The sequence below is a fragment of the Bemisia tabaci genome, chromosome 7, assembly GCF_918797505.1.
Source record: "Bemisia tabaci chromosome 7, PGI_BMITA_v3".
Lineage (NCBI taxonomy): Eukaryota > Metazoa > Arthropoda > Insecta > Hemiptera > Aleyrodidae > Bemisia > Bemisia tabaci.
The window spans coordinates 24586901-24609786 of NC_092799.1; the positions used below are offsets into that span (position 1 = coordinate 24586901).

At 43.0% G+C, this 22886-nt stretch overlaps 1 protein-coding gene across 1 annotated transcript in view; it reads left to right on the forward strand.

Annotated features, from left to right (window-relative positions):
- Positions 1-22886, forward strand: part of LOC140224969 (uncharacterized) — a 61935-nt gene that overhangs the window by 2373 nt on the left and 36676 nt on the right. The gene's annotated exons all lie outside the window — the stretch shown is intronic.

A 22886-nucleotide genomic window follows, 5' to 3' on the forward strand; every position in this document is an offset into this window, starting at 1 on the left:
TAGAATTACCTATGCCTCAAAATAGGACCTTTTTGAACTGATAGACTTTTCTCAGAAGAATATTTCTGCAATCAAGGGATGTGCTCTATTGTTAATCTCTCCAGGTCAGTGAAGGTTTTGCCAATTTCTGGAGAAAGTCTGATAATTCAAGGAAATATGTTAAGGGAAACCTGGAAAAGTCAGGGAATTTTGAACCACTTTGTCAGAGAACACATAGCAAAGTCGGGAAGTTATTTTAATTCTTTTTAAGGTTTTGTGAACTAAAAGGAATTTGCCCGGGGAAAAGCTGCAAAATTCAAAGAGTCTTCATCATCCAAACTAGAGAAAACTTGTGTAAGTTAAGGAGTTTGATTTCTTGCTCCAGGGAAACTTGTAACAAACAGGAAATTCGTTGTATATTTGTCATGGTCTCAGTCCGGATCAAAGGCATCTGCTCTAGGAAACTGGAAAAGTTGCACATTTTTGAATTTTACTCAAGAAATTGGAGAAAGTCATCAATTTTTTCATTGTTCTGAGAGAAAATCCAGAAAAGTTCGGAATTTTTCTTACTTTTGTCATTTAAAAATTGAGGCACTGGATGCGAAAAGGGCACTTTTCGGTTGCAGTATTTCAGAATCTCTGTTGCTAATTAATCCCTTGGAGAATAATTTAATGGGTGATTTTGCCAGAATTCTTTCCTTAGAAAATTGTAGAATCATAATGAACATTCAGTGAAATTTTTAGTGTAATGGGTGCATTCATTTTCCTTAAGTACAATGAATTATAATATCAGAAATATCAGAGAAATAGATCTTAGAAATATCAGTGGAGACTCAGAAATGCTGCAACCGAGAAGTGTCCTTTTCGCATCCAGTACCTCAATTTAGACAATTTTCATCAGGGATAATCTGGAATGTTCAAAAAATTCAAACGTAGAAAAGTCAGGATGATATCTTGCACGACGTCATGTCCAGGCAGTTATGCTGGTATGGACATGTGCAAAGAATGGCGGAGGAGAGGTTGCCCAAACAAGTTTTGGATTGTGTACCACCTGGGAAGAGGCGACGGGGATGTCCCGTGAAGGGTTGGCGGCAGGGCGTTGACGAAGAGATGTTGCGGTGTCAGTTGCTCGATGATAACCTCTGGGAAGACAGGCACACGTGGCATTTGGGTGTTGCAGAACTCTAGAGTACGTTGTAGAGCGACTTTATTATATTTCTAGAAAATTCAGGAAATTTTCGTCTCTTGGCAGTGGAAAATGAATGGATATTTTCCTTCAAATTTTATGCATAATTTTAGCCACAATTTAATCGTTCGTACTCATGATACAAATTTGATGAAAAACATCCATTATTCTCCTTGAAATAAAATACTTTCTCAGAGTAAATTCAGCAACGTTCCAATGCTCATGCGGTGTTCTTCCTCAGCACTCACGCAATGGCGTGGCGTGCTCGGCGATATATCGATTTACCTGCCATTTAAACCTATGGAAAAGGATCGATAAACAGGGTGTTCGCAGCGGACACCTTAAAAATCGATTCCTTAACATAGCTTCTAATGTAGAAATATCGATAATCGATCATTCACGCCTCACTACTGCACGGCAAAAATTAAGCTACACGTATTCATGAGCACGGAGTCGCGCCGCGCACCACTGCGATCCCACCGCCTTCCGCAAAATGGCCTTTTTCAAAAGGATCCAAGGACCCGTAAATAACGGGGCAGTGGCGTGGCGTGATTTGCGATGTATCGATTGATCTGCCATATAAACCTGTGGAAAAGGATCGATAGATAGGGTGTTCGCAACAAACACCTTAATAATCGATTCTTTACCATAGCTTCAAGTAGGATAATATCGATATACATCGAAGCACGCCACGCCACTGAAACGAGGCAACCCTCCGTTCGAACGGTGCGTGCTATCAACCGGCTCCAGTGTTTGCCCCGAGGACGGGGGCTCGTTCTAAAGGGGGTTTTCATCCTTTCAGGCATCGCAGGGTGGAATTATACTGTTGACTTTTCGTTCGGAGGCCGTGTTTTTGTGGTGGTTTCCAAGTACACATGTATGCAGGGGTGCAGGAACTTCGAAACATCCGGAGCCGTCGCATGAATTGGGGAAGCCTCGCGAGGTTGTGAAAAGACGCACAGTAGATCGAGTTAATGGAAGAGATCGGACAATATTTGGACCGAGTTTAACAGAAAGGAACCAAGCCACATCAGCTATTGCCAAGTTTAACTGGGCAATTAAATGTTTACGAGAGAACGGTTGTTCGGATTTCTTTGAAAATTTTAAGGAATTTGCTTCGCACTATGGAGAATTTTCACTGAAATTTGCACGAAAATCCGCACAACCGTTTTTTTGTAAAAAATTAAATTGCCCAATTAAATTTGGCAATAGCTGATGTGGCTTGGTTTCTTTCTGTTTAACGCGGTCCATTTGGCGCTGATAACTTCGTTTATACACAATTTTGAGGTTCTAAAAGTGGTTTCATTGGTTTCCTCGTGAAATTCTCTTTCTAGATCACCCCTTGAAAAAAAAATGACGAAATAAATATCAAAATTGGCGGTTTTAGTGAAAAATTTCATGTCTGAGCTCTCCAATCGACTCGATCCATTGTGAGGCAAGGAGGTCCGGAATTTTTTTCATTTTTGTCGAAATTTGAGCGAGAAATTCAAATTTTTGAAATTTTTCGCATCTCGTCAAGTGGAGGTACTGAAAAAGTACTGAATTTTTCTGTTGAGGAGGTACTGCAGCATTTCTTGGGAATGTTCTGAAAAAGTACTGTAAAAGTACTGATTCTTGGACAGCCTGTTTTAGTAGACACCCTGATAGAAGTTTCGCTCTATAGGAATCCATCGTAAAAACGTACAATATCCACACTTTGATCCAGACGTGAATCATCACCTGTTTGTCCGTATACTTTTTCGTGTAGTTTTCCCCCCAGCGAGAAGTTTTGTGACCCATTTTCCTCTCGATAAGCCACTGCCGTCGAGTTGTTACCGAATTACTCTTTCATGCATACTTAGCTCACGGTTAACTCGAGCTTCGGGAAATTGTCAAAGGAAAACGAGGTACGAGAAGCCCTAGCGATGAGAATGAGCTTCGCTTGTGAGGCTCGCGAAACACGAACTAATTAAATTAGCTCCAGTAGCCAAACATACTCGAAAGTTGTCAGATTTCCCGTCAACCCCCCCCCCCCCCCGTTAACCGCACAGGGTCAGCCGGGGTCGTTTTTCGGCGAATTTTCGTCAAGTGTTTTTCACCGTTTCCAACTGACAATGAGTATCCGTGACGCGAGATCACAGTCGCACCATGTTCAAAGCTGTGATTGCGTGTGCACTGTTGAGTTGAACAATGTGACGACATGATGTATAATTCTGAAGTCCGGCAAAATCCCTACGACCCCTAGGGTTTTTGCCCCTTTTAAGGCCTTGTCTCCACGGGCCGTTTCACGGGATTTGTCCTAGAAAAAAGTCCCACTTACGAAGTTGGGAAAAATATTGAGTACCAAGTTTGGTCCTTGCACCCCTAGGACTCACTGAGAGAGGAAGAAGAAGTGAAAACGCATTGTGCGATATTTTTTTGATTACTCCATTGTTCATGTTTGTTTCGTTAAAATAATGTGTCTAATTGTCGATTGAGTGCAATTATTATTTTAATCCCGGTTAAATACTCGACTTTAACTAATTTATCTTCCCGCACAAACTAGTCGCAGGACCGTATGAGCCCCGTCCTGTGGAGACGGTAACTGGGAAAAATCCCAGAAGTTTCATTCCTGCGATGCGAACTTGGGACAAATCCCATGAAAACGTCCCGTGGAGACAAGGCCTTACGGTGGTCCTCAAAAATTTGTGCGGGCCCCAAAAGTCAGCTCCGTTGACATAAGGGAGTATAAGTTCCCTAGATACTCTCTGTGTCTCCTTTGTCTGTAGCTTTGTCAATCGATTTCAATAATCGGGCCGCAGGTAGGAGAAGTTTTCGGTATCTTCGTCAGCATCTGAAGTTGGCGCGGAAAACGTGACTGCTCGGCTTTTTCCGGGAACGATTTCTAATTTTCCCAGCCGTCAAGTAGCGCGTCGGATTTCCCTATTGAGCTTCTCACAGCTCCGATAAGAGCGGAAAACGAGCGGGTCCCGCCCAAGTCATTCGAGTGTCATCACCATCACCATCACCGGTTCGCAAAGATCTCCTTGAACTTTCAATCGCTTCTTTCGGCAGACGTATCGCGTCGGACCCATCTGAAAGTTTCGTCATTATCCGCGGAACAGTCAGGATTGTGTTTCACTCGCATCGAACTTCGAAGTCCGCGGGCACCTTTCGGGAACTCGCCGGGTTGCCCAATAGGGCTTTTTTCCTGAATTCGACCGCACTAAAGCGTCCAGCCCACCTACAAACTAGGGGCCTCAAAGAGGCTCATCGTTGGAACTGTTGACTGTTGCCTTTCAAAGATCGTCGGGCCGACGATCTTTGAGGGTAGCCGATGTGTTCGGGATACATCACAGATCAGATCTTGAAATTTTCAAGGCATTCCGTGCAGAAATGGCTGAGAAATAGAAGAATTAGTGCCAGTTTGAGAGCCCCAGTTTGTACGTGGGCTGGACGCTTAAGGAGGGAGAAGCCAATTCGTATCAATCATTCAGTGTTGCCACAGTCAGGAGAAACGTCAGGGAATTTTAAAAAGTCAGAGAAAATCGGGGAATGCTAGGGAAAATGACGAAAATGTTCGGGAAAATTTGTTAAATCGCCTTCATTTGCTTTCTAAAATGGGTTTGAGATTTCGAGCAATAAATGCCTGAAAACTTTTTTCAATTATGCCTTCTTAAACATCCGTCACATCTTCAACGGAGATGTTGCATGTGTGAGGAATTTGCGATTTGACTATTGATTCTTACGTGAAAGTTCGCGAGAAACACGATGGTGCCTCTGGTTTTCTCTGAAATCAACTCCCAAGCTCAAAAAAAGCTCTCAAGTTGAGGCCAAAATGGAGGGGGATATCCCTCGCTATCCTGAGAGTCCACATCTGCATCAAGACAAACTCCCCATGCAAAGATAGGGAGCAAACACATTGACATACATTGAGCAAATATATACAAACTTAAAAACGTCTGCCTATCGGCCGAGCGCTTTAAATGCCTCGTTTTCAAACTATAAGGCTTTTATTTTTTAATTTTTTGCTGGTCTTAAGCTCATGATTGCCGCTGCATGATTTGCGACACTAGCAATGGACCCATCATTTTCTGTATTAAAATAGAATACAGAAGAATATTGTGTCGTCTGTCATTATTCATCGCAATGCACCGGTCATCCGCGTCGTGTCTCGTCGGGTTGATTTCTTGTGGTTTGCCTCACCCACCCGTTCGCCCGTGTAGCTGCAGATCTACATTCGCAATGTTGCCCAATGTTCACGCTGCGTTGTTGAATTTTGAGGTTTTTCCCCCTTCATCTAGGAAAATTTTAGTCTTTAGGGTAGCGAACTTCACGAAGCAGTGGAGTTCGTCAGGCCGTTGTAAACAATCAGAGAAAGTGAAAAAAAGGTCAGGACATTTTTATGCAGCGCCCTCTATGCTTAGATTTAGGGGTCATATTTACCTCACGAAATCGACAAGAAATGGAAGTATCCTTCCTTCCTTCCTTTTATTGTCATTTTGAAAAACAACAAAATAGAAAAAACAACAAATACCTGCAAACTATCTTCGATTATGTCTTCTCAACCACCTGCCATACCTTCAACTGTCAGGAAATTTCACCAAAATTTGTCAGGGAATATCGGGAAATTTTAATAAGTAGGAGAAACGTAGAAATGACAAAGGACAAAGAAGTCGGCGAAAAATTGTCAATTCAGCCTTATTAGCTTTCTAGGGTGCACTTGACGTTTAGAACAACAAATTTTACTCGCGTAAACTACTTTAAATGATGCGTATTTGGCTTTATGGCATATCTTCAATTGTCAGGGAATTTTCCTCAAATGTGTCGGGGAAATCAGGGAAACGTCTGGAAACAGTTTCTAAATTCTGTGGCAACCCTGGATTGATTTTCGAAACGAAACGCCCTGTTTGAAACATGGAAACGTTCGTGTCAGTGCGGTGATTTCCAAGTTTTTTTACATGGCAACGCTTGGGCGCGAGACCTGGAGCGTCGCGGTCGTCAAGCTAATCAGACAGACGTCTGCATTCCGGCAATGCCACTTCCCACATTACACTTGCTCCTCGGCCATCACCACAGCACCTCGCTCGCTGCACACTTTTACTCATCTTTCATCTTTCCCCCCTCCCAGTTTTAATTCACTCGAATTAGCATTCACGCCTCCCTCGAATCCCCGCTCAATTACTCGCACTTACGTTTACAGCGCTAAAAGTCGTCGTTGTTTGGAGTCACGAACGCCTCATTCGCATGTCCAGCAACCAAAGTCAGGATTGCCACACGGAGAAAAAAAGTTCGTGCGTGGGACCCGAAGTTTAGGTCATATGGATCTCTGAAGTTTTCGGATTGAGCATCTGAACACTTAAGGTCTAGCTGTCGAAGTTCAGGTCTGACATCTGAAGCTTCAGTTCGTACATCTGAAGTACTTTAGATGTGAGAACCGAAGTTTTTCGGATGTGAAAACCGAAGTACTTCAGATGTAAGCACTGAAGTTTCAGATGTGTGATCCGGACCTCGACAGCTAGACCTTAGGTGTTCAGATGTTCAATATGGAAACTTTAGAGATCCATATGACCTAAACTTCGGGTCCCATCCACGAGGTTTTTTTCTCCGTGCACAGTCAGGGAAAACCTGGAATTGCCAGGGAAAATGCAAAAAATAACAGGTGAAAATTGTCAAGCCACCTTTGTTTGCTTTCTAGACTAGGTTTGACGTTTCAAACAATAGATTTTGCGTGAAAACTATTTGAAATTATGTCTTTTCAACCATCTAAATTTTCAACCTGGAAAAACCTGGAATTGCCAGGGAAAATGCAGAAAATAACAGTTGAAAATTGTCAAGCCACCTTTGATTGCTTTCTAGACTAGGTTTGACGTTTCAAACAATAGATTTTGCGTGAAAACTATTTGAAATTATGTCTTTTCAACCATCTGAATTGTCAACCTCGAAAGACCTGGAATTGTCAGGGAAAATGTCGAAAATAACCGGGGAAAACTGTCAAGCCACCTTTACTTGCTTTCTCGACTAGGTTTGACGTTTCAAACAATAGATTTTGCGTGAGAACTATTGGAAATTATGCCTTTTCAAGGATCTATATTTTTATATCTTCAATTGTCAGGAAACACCAAAATGTGATAGGGAAATGCCAGGGAATTTCATTTCCTTCAGTCTGTGGCAACCTTGCAAAGTGCCGCACTACCGTGTTAGGGAAAAATGTTGTATGAGCATGCGAATCTTGCCATATTTGCTCTCAGAAAATATTTATTTTTGAAGAGAGTCGTGAATATTTGTCCTCGAAATTTTCGGATGTTTTAGATCAAATTACGACAAAAATTCTGTATGTCGGAATTTTTTTTAGCCAAGGTGCGTTAAAAAATCCAGAAAACTGAAAATCTCAATTCAAAGGGAAAAAAGCTCGTTTGAGCACAATTTTCCCCCAAAGAGATACGCTGTTTGGTGTAACACTCGTAACAACTATTCAGGAAGGCAACTGCAGGCGCGTTTCGGATCGAATTGGAGCCATCCTCAGTGCAGCGCAGCCGTTGCACTTTGGCTAAAAAAGTGTCATCTTACTGTCTTACGACTCGTACTCGTGCGTCTACCGCAATCAGTTTGAAAAATTTCTCTGTTATAAAATAAAATGGCAGCGAAAATTTTGGAACGTCGCATGGCTCTTGGGATACTCTGGCCGGACGGTGACGAAATATTCTCGCGGCGCTCATAACGTTATTTTCCGCATTATTTCAATCGCCACAGTGGAACGGCAGAGCAACGGAGTGGCGCTGCGTACAAAATCACCGGCGACTAATATTCCTAGCGGGGCCAATTATCGTGTGCGTAAAATTATTGGCCAAGGCGATCACTAATCATCTTTCGTCTCGATCGCGGGCAGCAGCAAGCGGCACGATTGAAAACTACATGAAAAATGACTATGAAATCGATCGTCGCAGCGAAGATCTTTCAAGGACCAATAGCCACTCGTCTTCGCCGAGTCGGGCGCCGCGCCGTAATCTCTCGACCATTGTTCCGCGTGTGTCGTGAGCTTTGCGGCATTCGAGCCGGGTGTTTCTTTGTTTAATCCCTTCGAAAATTCGACGGATTCTTCGCTCCCAAAAATGAACGACAGGCGTGACAATCGCGCCAGTACGTGTTCATTTACACCGGTCGCTTTTTTGGAATTTTCTGCGTGCGGTTGCCACGTTCATTACTGCTTTTTTTAGTATCGCTGTAGAGAATGGTCGGAAAACTTTTTTAATCAGAAAACTTTCAACTGTCATCGGGAAAAGGGATCTTAGAACTGGAGAAAGGAAAGACAGGGATGCCACAGTCAGGGAATACAGGGAAATGTCAGGAAATTTAAAAAGTAGGAGAAACCTGGAAATGTCAGGGAAAATGACGAAAAAATCGGGGGAAAATTGTCAATTCAGCTTTATTAGCTTCCCTGGATGCACTTGACGTTCAGAATGACACATTTTACCTGAAAACTACTTTAATTTATGTCTTTTTGGCCTTATGGCGTATCTTCAATTGCCAGGGAATTTTCCTCAAATGCGTCAGGGAAATGTCAGGAAAACCCTGATAAGGTTGGCCGAAAGTCACATCAGAAAATAGTGTCATTCAACAGAAATTCATGTGCTAACCAACAAGCAATCTATTGATTGATGCACGCACTCTCAAGTAGATGTGACATTATTAGTCCGATCTGTCCTTTCCCCAGTTCCTGTCCCCAAAATCTCAAAATTGAGTCATTCGTACTGGAGCCTAGAGAAAAGTTCTGCGAACATTTCGCCGTAGATAAAACCAAACCGGAGATGTGGAGGCACGCATTTTACTTCAGCTGGTGATACTTTGTCCTACACTACCTTTCACCGAGTTGTGTCAAAACCGTCATCTGAGAAGCTATTTTTTCGTCTATTTTTTCGTTGTTTTTTATGGCGGGACGATAAGCATGATGTCATGTCAAATTTTGTCGACAAAATTGACCTAATTCTTTATCGTAGAATCTACTCCTCTCCTCGGCGCTCTCTTAGACGTGACCTCACGTTCGGACCGTCGCACAGTGGATCAAGTCAATACAAGAGGTCGAGCATGAAATTTTCAACCCCAACTGCAAATTTTGATGACTAATTCGTCACATTTTAAATTTTAAATAGTGTTTTTTAAGGGAAATTTGACGTGGAAACCAATGGAGCCACTTTTTAAATCTCAAAGTTTTGTGTAAACGGCGTTATAGGCTTTCAAAGATTCCAAATTTTGTCCGACCTCTCCCATTGACTCGATCCCCTGTGCGTCAACTGGTGGTCTCCGATGTTCAGGAGATCAGCTTTTGTCGTGGCTCCCGTTGCTTGTTTATTTTTTCGCGGCCTCGTCTCCTTTTTTGGGGCGAGCGTTCGCACGTCATATCTCAAATGCACGGATTACGGGCCAGTGGCGTGGCGTGCTTTGCGATATATCGATTGCTATGCCATTTAAACTTATGGAAAAGGATCGATAAACAGGGTGTTCGCAGCGAACACCTTAATAATCGATTCTTTACCATAGGTTTAAATGGCATAATTATCGATGTATCGCAATTCACGCCACGCCACTAATTACGGGCCAGCTGCCCTCAGACAAGCGCGATAGAAACACGTAGAAAGGCCAGTTAAATGCTCAAACGCACAGCGGCAACTTTTCCACAATGGAGATGTTGCATGTGTGAGGGATTTGCGATTTGACTGTTGTTTCTTATGTAAAAGTTCGCAAGAAACACGATGGTGCCACTGGTTTTCTCTGAAATCATCTCCCAAGCTCAAAAAAAGCTCTCAAAGTGAGGCCAAAATGGAGGGGATATCCCGCCCTACCCTGAGAGTCCACCTCTACATCAAAACAGACTCCCCATGCAAAGATAGGGAGCAAATACATTGACAGGGCTGCCACTTCATTTGGGGACTCCAAAACTGAAAACACGGCAACCCTGCTAATGTATTTCCTCCCTATCTTTGCATGGAGAGTTTGTTTTGATGTAGAGGTGGACTCTCAGGGTAGGGCGGGATATCCCCTCCATTTTGGCCTCACTTTGAAAGCTTTTTTGAGCATGGGAGTCGATTTCAGAGAAAACCAGTGGCACCATCATGTTTCTCGCGAACTTTTACATAAAAACAACAGTCAAATCGCAAATCTCTCACACATGCAACATCTCCATTGCAACGCTACTTTTCCTCCATTTGAATGCATGTAAAACGATCGATTCTTGGTGAGGCAATCTGCCGGCCTCATGTAGAATCGACCGTTTCTGGCGGCAAGAAGTGCAGAGGCGGATTCAGAAATTTGGCAACACCAGATTTCCTCCATTTGAACCTATGCTAAATAATCGATTCTCGTCGGGGCACCTGGCCCCTCCAAGAATCGATACATCTCCGTGGGTTTAAATGGAGAAAAGGCGATGTTGCCAATTTGCTGGATCCGCCAATGAAGGAGTGGTACTCATTTCGGATCCTTCGTGTAAATGGATCACTACACCTGAAATTAGGCGCCGGAATACTTGTGTCCTCGTCAATATTTAGCGCTGAACACGGTTGAAGCAATAAACATTTTCGGATCATCTCATGAGTGAGAAGTATAATAGTTCTGTGCGCCGATTTAAAGTTTCCGCCTGCAAGTCACCCAAAGTCTCCTATTTACAAGTTTTTTAACACGAAGAAATACATACTGGATGTGCTGAATGTTCTAAATTGGTTTACATGTAGGTTTCGCAGCCCTGGTAAATATTGGCGATAGGAGCTGCGTTTCAAAATACCATAGGAGTTCTTATAGCCGACTGAAGAAGGCGATAGAAAATCATTTAGCTGGCTGTAGAAAGTGGAAAAAATCATACGGCCGGGCTACACGAGGCGATAAAAAATTATACTGCCGGGCTACAGTTCCTATCGCCAGGCTTTACACTTTATCGCCATCGGCTATAAAAGGCTATAGGAAATTGTGTAGAATTTCGTGTGCTTTGTAAATCCTCAAGTTTGTACGGAATCAACTTAATATTTACAAAACGCACATTATATTTTCCTTTACTACATATTTTTTTTTCATCAATTAAAATGAGAATCATCCATACAGAAAGTGCAAGCATTTCAAAGTCATGAGTTGAAATACGCTGACTCCGCGAGATTACATATTAGAGCCTAACACCAAGCGGAGCGGCGGCGCACTGGCGCCTACAAACCTAACAGGGATACTTCACGCATTGCGCAATGCGTGAAGTATCCCTGTTAGGTTTGTAGGCGCCAATGCGCGTTTCGCGTTGGCTGCCCGCCCGCCGCGCGGCGCCGCAGCGTACCACGGCGCTTGAAGCAACTATCATCACAACTAATTCGGTTTGTCAAACTGAATGTTCGGTTTGTCAAACTGAATGTTCGGTTTGTCCAACCGAACTTGTGCGGTAAAGTGATCTGCAGAACTTTCGGTTCGTGTTACCGAACTTGTGCGGTAAAGTGATCTGCCGAACAAAGTTTGGTAAAATATGCAGGACGCTCGGTTGCATGAACCGAAAATTCAGTTTGATAAACCGAATATTTGGGATGATACGGAACACCGACCATTTGGTTTACGTGACGGAATTGTTCTTTTCTTTTCAGTGAACCTTAATTTTCTGCTTGTTATTTCGAAGAGGGGACGCATGTTTCAGTACCTACCTCAATTCTTACTGTGTTTACTGGTGCGTTCATCGCGAAAAATGTTCAACAACGACCACCACGTGTTTCGCGACGTTCCCTAACCTCGCTCGAACAAACTTGGAGTACTCACCTCACGCATGCGCCGTGAGAAGAGTCATCTTATTTGCTCAGCCACGTCCATTCTCGTAGCCTGTAAACACGGATCGCAAATATCGTTCGGATGGTAAACACCGCTCGCGGTGGACGTTTATTTGCCCTCGTGCGAAATTCTCCGCCCCCCCCCCCCCTTCGTCTCCCGCGCGACCTCCTAACATTTCACTCAAATTCAACGTCAGGACATACTGCCGTACCGAGGAAGAACGCCGTATGAACCTTCAAGCGTTGCCAAATTTCCTTCAAAAAACAACGAATTTTCAGGAAAATTTGTGAATGTTTCTCCTCCGATTTTTTGGAAGGTCTTGCGTTCGAAATTTGATCTAAAAAGTCTGAAAATTCCAAGGAAAAATATTCATAAATATCTTCTAAAATGTGTTTTTTCTGGGAGGAAATTTGGCAACATTCGAACGCTCTTACGGCGTTTTACATTTCACTCAAATTCAACGTCAGGACATACTGCCGTGCCGAGGAAGAACGCCGTATGAACCTTCAGGCGTTGCCAAATTTCCATCAAAAAACAACGAATTTTCAGGAAAATTTGTGAATGTTTCTCCTCCGATTTTTCGGAAGGTCTTGTTCGAAATTTGATCTAAAAAGTCTGAAAATTTCAAGGAAAAATATTCATAAATATCTTCTAAAATGTGTTGTTTCTAAGATGAAATTTGGCAACATTCGAAAGCTCTCTTTTTCCTTCGTACGGCCATATTTTCGTCAAACGTGGAGCGAATTACCCGCGTCAAACATCACGTACAACACTCGGGGACCGTTGAAGTATTACCCAACGCATTTTTGTGACCGAACTCCCTTCTAGAGCACCTTTATACACGGAAAAAACGATATAGTGCTGAGCACTAAGCCAAAAAGCTGAGCTCAAATGGAGCCAGCTGATATGGCAGTACTGCTGAGACCTACCGTCTGTAGGGCTGGACCGGAAAGTTTTAAGGATCAGCGCTACTGCCATACTAGCTGGCTTCATTTGATCTAAACAGTTAGTGCTCAGCACTATATAATTTTTTCCGTGTAGTGAAAATATGGACAATCGGAGATCCAGTTCTAATCGCCTCAGCCATCTTGAGCTTTATAAACACTGAATAACGCGGCAAGTTCTTGAGAAGTCTCGGGATACTTACCTGGAAAAATCAGGGAATTTCCCTGCGCAATTGTGAAAGTATGAGTCTGCTTTGAAAATCTCATCGATTTCTGGAGACTTCACGTTAAAAATTTGTGTGATTATCATTTTTGAGAAATTATGCGAAAAAAGATATTGAAGAATCGATAACTTTTAAGCTCGAAACCCCTTGAAAGTCAGGAATTTTTAAATGCAGAATAGCTTGTCGCCCTGACGCCCTGAGTCTGGTGAAGTTCTTAGACCCGAACAGAAAAAAATGGCGGACATCGCAAGCGTTTGCAAGACGCTCTAAATGACAGAAAGGTGGGTTTTATTTGCTCACATCACTGCAAACTTAATAAAAACATGTTTTTAGAGTTATTCACTCACAATCGGGTTTGTAATCAATTTGGCGCGCTAGGATTTCGAAAGGATTCCATTTTTATAATTGCAGCTTTTAAACCTAGACCTCCCTCGCAGCAGGGTCGGTTATATTATCTCCAGGTGATACTAAAAAGTTGATATCTATCCTTTCCGATCCCTATATCATCACTTCACAATATTGTATGGGTGAGAAAGGGCATTCTCCGCAGATTGTTTTCCCCTGTTGAGTCGCGTTGAGCAAAGGCACGCTGGCGCACAGTGGATCGAGTCAATTAGAGAGGTCGGACATAAAATTGTGGACTAAAACTGCTAATTCTGATGTTTATTCCGTCACAATTCAAATTCAAGGCGTGATTCTGGAAGACAATTTTACAAGGAAACCAATGATACCACTTTCGAAACCGCAAAGTTTTGTACGAACGGAGTTAAAAGCGTGTAAAGTTTCCAAATTTTGTCCGACCTCTCCCATTGACCCGATCTACTGTGTGGCGGCCCTGAACACAGGATGCACGGTAATGGGAATCCGGGGTTACTGACAGGTGAGCTAAATAGCAAGAGAGCATGTAAAGCAGGGACGAGTAAAATGGAGAAGTATACTCATCGGCATCGGTTTCAAAGTTCGCTCAGGAGAATTATTCGCATTGTGTTACTCACAGGACTCTCGATGCTTTTAGCAGTCCTCAAGCCTCTACTATACCTGATTTTTTCTTTTTTTACATTTTTTGCAAAGTATCAAGTCCTTGAGGATCATCGAATTTTGTCGGATCACTATTACAGGGTTGCCACACTTGCCACAGTCAGGGAAACCCGGGAAATGTCAGGGAATTTTAAAAAGTCAGGGAAAACCGGGAAAATGACGCAAGTGCCAGGGAAAATTTGTTAAATCATCTTCATTTGCAAGAATGGGTTTGATGTTTTGAACAACAAATTTTACCTGAAATACCTTTTGCCATACGCTTTTATGGTGCTAATTTCACATCAAATTCATGTCAATCGAGGTTTTTGGGCGCTATTTTTTAGACCGCAGCACCGAATTTCACTCGTCGATTTTTATCAGTATTTCCATGTGCCACGATTTTCATCAGAGGATTAGGAGCCTGGCCCGGATCTGGGTTCGAACTCGTGAACCCAGGGTCAGGCGCGGTAAACTGGGAGTCGGGCAGTGCTGCCGTGCTAAGGAAAAACGCCGTATGACCATTCGAGCGTTGCCAAATTTCCTCCCACAAAATGTTTATATTTGAGGGAAAATACAAATATTTTCTCTTGATATTTTCAGGAACGCTAGGAGAAATTGCGAACGAAATTAGCTGAAAAATTGGAAGAAAAATATTCACAATTTTACCGGAGAATTCGTGTTTTGTCAGAGAAAATTTGGCAACGCTTGAAGGTTCATACGACGTTTTTCCTTAGCACGGCGGAGTGACGGACGCGTCATCGGAATCTGTGACGGGAACACCGGGAGGGGAAGGAAGGGACTTTCACCTGTCGCGAGATCGCCACGACAGGAATGGGGGACATGCCACGAGGGGAAGGGGGGAGGGGGGGGGGGCTACCGAACAATTGTTACCTTCAAAACGGGAGCTGAATACAAAATAACAAAGCGACGAAAATTCGTACGTGAAAAACACGCATCGATGCGGCGCGAGGCGAAATGACAAGCGGCGGCGCGGCGCACAGTGTATCGAGTCAATTAGATAGGTCGGACATGAAATTTTTGACTGAAACGGCGAATTTTGTTGTTTATTTCGTCCCATTGCAAATTTCAAGGGGTGTCTTCTGACGAAAATTTCTCGAGGAAACTAATGGAATTAATTTTAGAGCCGCAACGTCTTGTATAAACGAAGTTATGAGCGTTTAAAGTTTTCAAATCGTGTCAGACTTCTTCTATTGGCTCGAACCATTGTGCGGCGCGACCGGCGTGGCGCCTCGCGCTAGACTCGTTTTCATTCAAATCAGCACATCACTCCGCTGCCGAACGCCGATTAGATGGAAACCACGAATTATGTCGTTTTAATAATGGGTTAGTTCTGTTGCACATGCCACAGCCCGCAGCATGAAGATTTGATGATCATGGACCACATTTGGACCGCGTTTAGCTGAAAAGAACCAAGCCACAACAGCTATTGCTAGATTTAACAGGGCAGTTTTTTTTTTCAAGAGAACGTTTGTGGGGACTCGTTTGAAAATTTTAAGGAATCTGCTTCGTACCCTGCAAAAAATTCGCAGCATAAAACACTCCAAAAATCAGGGGGACACCTATCAAGGAATGAGAGGTTTCAAAAATTCTAGACACCATGTTAAAGATACGTTGTCTGAACCTCTTCCCTCCGGAATTCCATTCCCGCGGGGACTTGGTTTGTTTGTTTACCGTACCGGCATCGGCTGTGCCTTGCCGATGACTTTTCTTATCGTTCAACGGGAGAGGTCATAAGCTTTATTATTGTCGAGTCAAACCGGTTCAGGGCCCAGAAAGCGCGACGGGGGCCAAAATGCAGTTGGGTCGGAACGCTTTTATGATAGGTCGCAGGTTCAGAATTACCCAAAGCATCAATATATTTTTTAAAATAAGTGGAATCGAATATTCATAAATTAGATTGTCGAATGAAATTCGTCCTCGGCCGATGCTTTTGGGAAGAAAACATACCACGGTTTTTTGTGAAAAACCTGACTCTGTCGCGTCGGGGACAACCATAACCGAATCGAATGATCCACTGGTGGCACCGAACTCTAATGCGTTCATTCGGCTAAATTTTCTTTTTATTTTGAAAATTTTTATTATACAAATTGAACCATCTATTGCTTTAATGTTCTGGTCTTAATACCGCCTCTGAATGCAGGTCACATGAAATGAACCGTCTCCACGTATTCATTACGGAGAAAAAAAACTCGTGCGTGGGACCCGAAGTTTAGGTCATATGGATCTCTGAACTTTTCAGATTGAGCATCTGAACACTTAAGGTCTAGCTGTCGAGGTTCGGATTACATTTCTGAAACTTCAGTTCTTACATCTGAAGTACTTCAGATGTGAGAACCGAAGTTCTTCGGATGTGAGAACCGAAGTTCTTCGAATGTGAAAACCGAAGTACTTCAGACGTAAGAACTGAAGTTTCAGATGTGTGATCCAAACCTCAGCAGCTGGACCTTAAGTGTTCGGATGCTCAATCCGAAAACTTCAGAGATCCCGATGACCTAAACTTTGGGTTCCACGCACGATTTTTTTTTCTCCATATAGTGTTGTACCAAAGAGCATATCTCTTTAACGGAAAATTGTGCTCATATGAGCTTTTTCACTCTGTATTGAAATTTTCAGCTTTATGCAGATTTTTTAACGCACGTCGGCAAAAAACTCCAACATACAAACCTAGAATGTTAATTTTCTCTGGATGGGTGCTCGAATTACGCCCCATGCAAAATAAAAGCCGCAAGGAATATATCCTAGTCTCGCAATGTAGCGCAGCGTCAGCTTTAAGTAGCATTAATTCCATTCACTCTACGAAACTAAGCCGCCCCCGCCTCCCGCGCCGCTGGTTTGAGACGGCTGATATAACCCAATCAAAACAAACGCGGAGCATTTCATGAATTATTCAAAAACGAGGCGTGCTGGTTTTGTCCGACTCCAAGCGGTGCGTGGTAGCATCCGAGAGGATGTGCTCGAGTACGTTGATACTCGAGATTATGAGTATGCGTGGAGTTCGCGTTTGTCAAGTCGTGGAAGCCCCAATGATCGTCTGAGGACCAACTTTCAGGGCCGTGTACTTACAATTAGATTTCATTTTGCAATTAGGAAAGACTACAATGTGTGGCTCATCTCTAAAAATACTCAAATGCACAGGGTTGCCACAGTCAGGGAAAACCGGGAATTGTCCAGGAATTTTAAAAAGTCAGAGAAAATCTGGAAATGTCAAGGAAAATGACGAAAATGTCAGGGAAAAATCGTCAAATAACCCTCATTTGTTTTCTCGAGTGGGCTTGACGTTTCGAACAACAAATTTTGCCTGAAAATTATTTCTAACTATGTCTTTTTGTAAATCTAACATTTGTTCAATCGTCAGGGAATTTCGGTAAAACGTGTGAGGGAAATCAGGGAATTTCATTTTCTAAATTTTGTGGCAACCCCGGTGCATAGGGAAACTGATGATGTATATACGTTGTTTTTAAATTGAGCCAAAATTTGTAGTTAGTAATTGCAAATTGTAAGGCCAATTGGACCGCGTTCGGCAGAAAGGAATCAAGCCACATTAGCTGTTGCCAAAAATCCGGCAAGTTAATGTTTTACACGAAAACGGTAGTGCGGATTTATGTGCGAATTTCAGTGAATATTCTGCCACAGGGCGAAGAAAATTCCTTAAAATTTTCAAAGGCATCCGTACAAGCGTTCTCTTGTAGAAAATCAAACTGCCCAGTTTTTGGCAGTAGCTGGCATGGCTTGGTTCCTTTCTGCTAAACGCGGTCCAATTAGTCGGCTTTCAATCATTAGTTTATTTGAACAAGGATGCCGAAACGGGTTACTTTACGAGTAAATGGGTTTCATCGGGAGGTCAAATTCGGGGGGGGGGGGGGGGCTTAAATACGTGTGTGTCTTTGTCAACAATTTAAGGCAACGAAAGGGAAGTCCGCTCAAAATTTAAGGGAAAGTCAGAGAGTTAGGAACTTTCGGTGTCAGGCAGAAGTAACTAAAGTCTAGGAAAGTCAATATTCTGGAAACACGTCGGAAGAAATGAAGAAATTCCGGAAATCTTGATGTAGACTTCTGGTTTTTGCCATGCGGAATCTCTGAGTAGTCGAACCTGGAAAACTTGGACTTGGTCCCCCGGTCCTTCCTTCGGGAATCCCCCACTTTTTAGCAGGAAGTCTCCCGTGCGTTAAGGTGTTCAGGGTGTCTACAAGTCCGGAATTTCCGGAAATAGTACTGCTTTTTTAAGGGCGGTCCGGAAGCACTGAAAAGGTCCGGAAATTTTTTTAATTTTTCGTCATTTTTGTCGCAATTTCAAATTTTTGAAATTTTTCTAATCTCGTCAAATGGAGGTACTGAAAAATTACGGAAGTTCTCTGTTGGAGGAGGCACTGAATTTCTTGAGAATGTACTGAAAAAGTACTTATTTTCGACCAGCCTGTTTTAGTAGACGCCCTGTTGTTGTTCCGCCCGCGGTTTCCAGGTGAAGGCGGCATCCGCGGCGACGCGACGGCAGGAGTGCTGACCTAGTTTCACCTCCTTCTCCACTTCTTCACTTCTTCAGCACCATGTCCGCGTCTCCCTCGCCTTGCGTACCGCCAACATCCTCATTACTTGAACCTTGCACCTTGCCCCCGGCTCCGGCCCTGGTCGCAGTATTCCAACTTCCCCCAAGTGGGTCTCCGGGAGTCTGGCCGGTCCGACAACTCGACCGCCGGAAAGTCCCGGGTTCCGGAAACCCTCCTTGAAATGGGAAGAAGAACAAGACGGAAACGTATCCGTCACAGCCCATTGAAAGGGGAAGTTCATGAATTACGTCACCCATTTTTCCCACTTTTTGATCCCTCCCTCTCCATTGGTCACCTAGGTGTCACTTAGAGTTTTTCAGTATAGGTTTCCCGTTTCCCGAAACTAGTTCCTAATTCCGGAACTTTTGAGATTTTCCTGAATTTCCCCGGAATTTTTGGAATTCCTAACATGTTCCGGATCTTTTGCATTTTCCGGAACTCTCGAAGAAGCCTAAAAGGAATCCCGAAACTTTTGACGGTCATGGAGTGGGGGAAATTGGAACAAAAATGTTGCGGATCCCGGAACTTTTGACGGACATGGAATGGGAGCACTGCTCTATAGAGAGAGTTGAGACAACGCGGCTTATGGATGTCACAAACGGGAATAAAGATCACACACATCGGAAGTTTTTTGCAATCTGTGATCAATCCATTCCCGAATTCCTATCTTCGTCCCCTCTCTCATTTCATTTGTTCCTTGCCGTACCCCCAATTTCCCAGTCCATTCTAGTTGATGATCTTTGCGATTGGTGAAAATGTAATCTTTTCCCGTTTGTAACACTGTGAAGTCCTAAAATACGGGACCAATCAGAAATGGATTCGCATTGTCTTAGCTTTACTCTCGGTATAAAGGGACTCTATAGTGTCACTCACCTTTAGACACCCCCCCCCCCCCCCAACTATAGACTATACCCCTTCTCTTTATTGCGTAGGTGTGAGTCGTAGCGAACCTTGGCTACAAATATATCACATTTTGACTCCAATGCTAAAATGACTCCAAAATAGCGTCGAGCACTAGGAGAAATCTAAAATTCACCCCTTCTCTCGCTACGATACGGTGAGGTCACTTTTGCGAGTCCCCTGTACATGTCATTCACCTCCAGACCCCCCGTCCCTCTGGGTGGGTGACGTAATTCATAGACGGCTCCAAAGGGGACCTCTGTCCACGAAAATTCCGAATGGGTCTGCCAATTTTTACCGTAGAGTGAAAAGAGAGAGACTTTTGTCGCAGGAAATGACTCGACAATAAAGAAGAAGTGATCAGGAAGGGCTGAAATTCACTCCTAACGTAACAATCTGCGCAAGTAATTTCAGAAATTTCCGCATTTTCTGCATTTTAAATGTATTTTAATCATTTCAATAGTCGATCATTTCAGGAGAAGGAAGGTTACACATGTAGAAAAAAATAATTAATTGAGCCAGTTTGGAATTTGCACCCCAGAATTTAATCTCAGATTGTGTGCATCACCAATAATAGGCGTGGCATTAGTCGTGTAATTTACGGGTTTTGTTATCTGTTTCGTTGTGAGTTTGCTTTCGGAGGCTTTGCAAATTTGGAAAAGCCCCTCCACCTCCAGGTCATTTTCTATCGTAAAATATCACTTTTGGCCTGAAGATGCGAGAGATTCCCGAGATGCATAGAGCATAAGCGACCAAACAAACAAACAAACAAAATAATTAGGGTAACAATAGGCGTCCCTTTCATCAACAAATGTTGATATGATATTTGTCCAAATTCACTCGTGGGAAAGTCAACAAAACCAACGTACACCAGTTTTACGTCGTTTTCTTTTCTGATAATAATTCCTATTATTTTGCTTTCACGGGTTGAAAGTTTGCTCCATTTATTCTTTTAAGTTTGTCATGAGTTTAGACGCATAACATTCATGTGTTACTCTCGCATTTGCTCAATTACGAGAGAATGAACCGCGATCAAAGGACTTGAAAACCCAGCGCCAAGTATCCATGAGCTTAGGAAATCGAGGTACATGATGAAAACTCAATAAAGCATGGCTTTTGAGGCGTTTATGAAATGACTTGAAAAACGTCTAATGCTTTCACTCTCCTGTCTCGTCGGAAATGGTTACTGCAGCTCTGTGACAGTCATAATTTTTTTCAATTAAAACGAATTTTGGTCTTTTTAGTGGAATCATTTAGTTCACTTTAATTAAATCAATTGAATCCCGAAGAAAATACGGGTTTTAAATGCTGGTCCAGTGTTTTTCTTTGGTTACATGGCGACAGCCAGGTTGATAACATGTCCTGTACTACGTATCATGGCCTGCGCGGTCACTCTATTCTCGAAATTCACTGTGAATGTATCCAAATTAAAGAGGCCAATTCCAGGAAAACTTTCGGTTGGTTTCCTTTTAAACAAAACAAACATGAATGGAGATTTGCAGCGTCGAAATCAAGATTGCGCTTTTGTCCACTTTAGCCATCGATCCGCTGTTCGCACGCAGTGTGCAAAAGGAAACACGAGGGAAACTTGAAACTCTCCGTCAATTGCAGCGTTAGGAAGAGGCTATGCGATTTACTAGTGACGCGCCTTCATTTCCGCATGACACCTCTTGCGTTACCGCAAAGTTGATTTAGTTGCATGACCCGATCGAACCCAATAACTCGAGTCTTCTGTGGCGGTTCCGCGTCTTTCCGGCGGATTTAAATCGAAATGGGATCATTATTTAAAGTGAATCAATACCGGAAGTGAACGAACATCTTGATACCGTTTTCCGATTTTGGATCACGAACGAAAATGATCCCAACATCACCCTAAACTCTGTTGAGGACCCCAGATTCAAGCTCGGAGTGCTCGTCTCAAGCGCGACGTATACTGCCATGCTAAGAACGCCGTATGAACCTTCGATAATGGAGATGTTGCATGAGTGAGGAATTTGCGATTTGAGTGTTGATACTTATGTAAAAGTTCGTGAGGAACACGATGGAACCACTGGTTTTCTCTGAAATCAACTCCCAAGCTCAAAAAAAGCTCTCAAGTTGAGGCCAAAATGGAGGGGATATCCCACGCTATCCTGAGAGTCCACGTTTACCTACATCAAGACAAACTCTCCATGCGAAGATAGGGAGCAAATACCTACATAAGCAGGGTTGCCGTGTTTTCAGTTTTAGAGTTCCCAATTAAAGTCTCAGCCCTGTCAATGTATTTGCTCCCTATCTTTGCATGGAGAGTTTGTTTGGATGTAGAGGTAGACTCTTAGGATAGCGTTGGATATCCCCTCCATTTTGGCCTCAACTTGAGAGCTTTTTTTGAGCTTGGGAGTTGATTTCAGAGAAAACCAGTGGTTCCATCGTGTTTCTCACGAACTTTTACATAAGAATCAACAGTCAAATCGCACATTTCTCACACATGCAACATCTTCATTGTATGGACGACAGGGTTCATTGCCGAATGTAGTTACGCCCTTATGTCAGGTAAGCGACGGATCGATATGCCAGGTTTTGAGACCGATCGATTTAAACATCGGAGAGCCTTGGATTTGGACGTTTAATCCGGACAGCGGATTTCCGCCGATCAGCCGCTTTCAAATTCGCCGGTCGCGGGAACTTGCCGTTTCCCGGATCTAGTTTGTAGCAAAATTTAGCCTCACTTCGCGATTTTGTCACTCTTTTATGTGATACGGATGTCGATTGTCGATACTGTAGCGATGCAATCGAGAGAGAGTAGTCCATAGATCGTTTTCGATAGTGGTTCGATGTATCGTTTTGCTCAAAACAATACAACATAACCTCAAACAAAACTTTCAGGATTTCAGTCGGAAAAGCTGAAAATGAGAAACTTCCTAACTATTTCACCTTGCGATGCCATTTAGTACTCATAAGAATTAAAAATCTATCAGAAAACCCCCTTTTCCTCAGATCACTCGATTGACTTTTGAGGCTGTGTTTACATGTTGAACCAATCGATATCGATACAATCTCACCTATTTGATGTATCGAAAACGATTTGTACTTTGCATCTGATGTAAATCGATACTCGATAGTATTGAACCGACGAAAAACCAATGGTGCAGCAGGACTGTGCAGCGGTCCCAGCGCACAACAGCTAAAACGACGCGACGCATGGTGGATCGAGTCAATGGGGGAGGCCTGTCAAAATTTGGAAACTTCAAAAGCTTATAACTCTGCTTATACAACATTTTGAGGTTCTAACAGTGGCTCCATTGGTTTTTTCCTAAAATTTTCTTTTAGAGGCACCCCTTAAAATTTA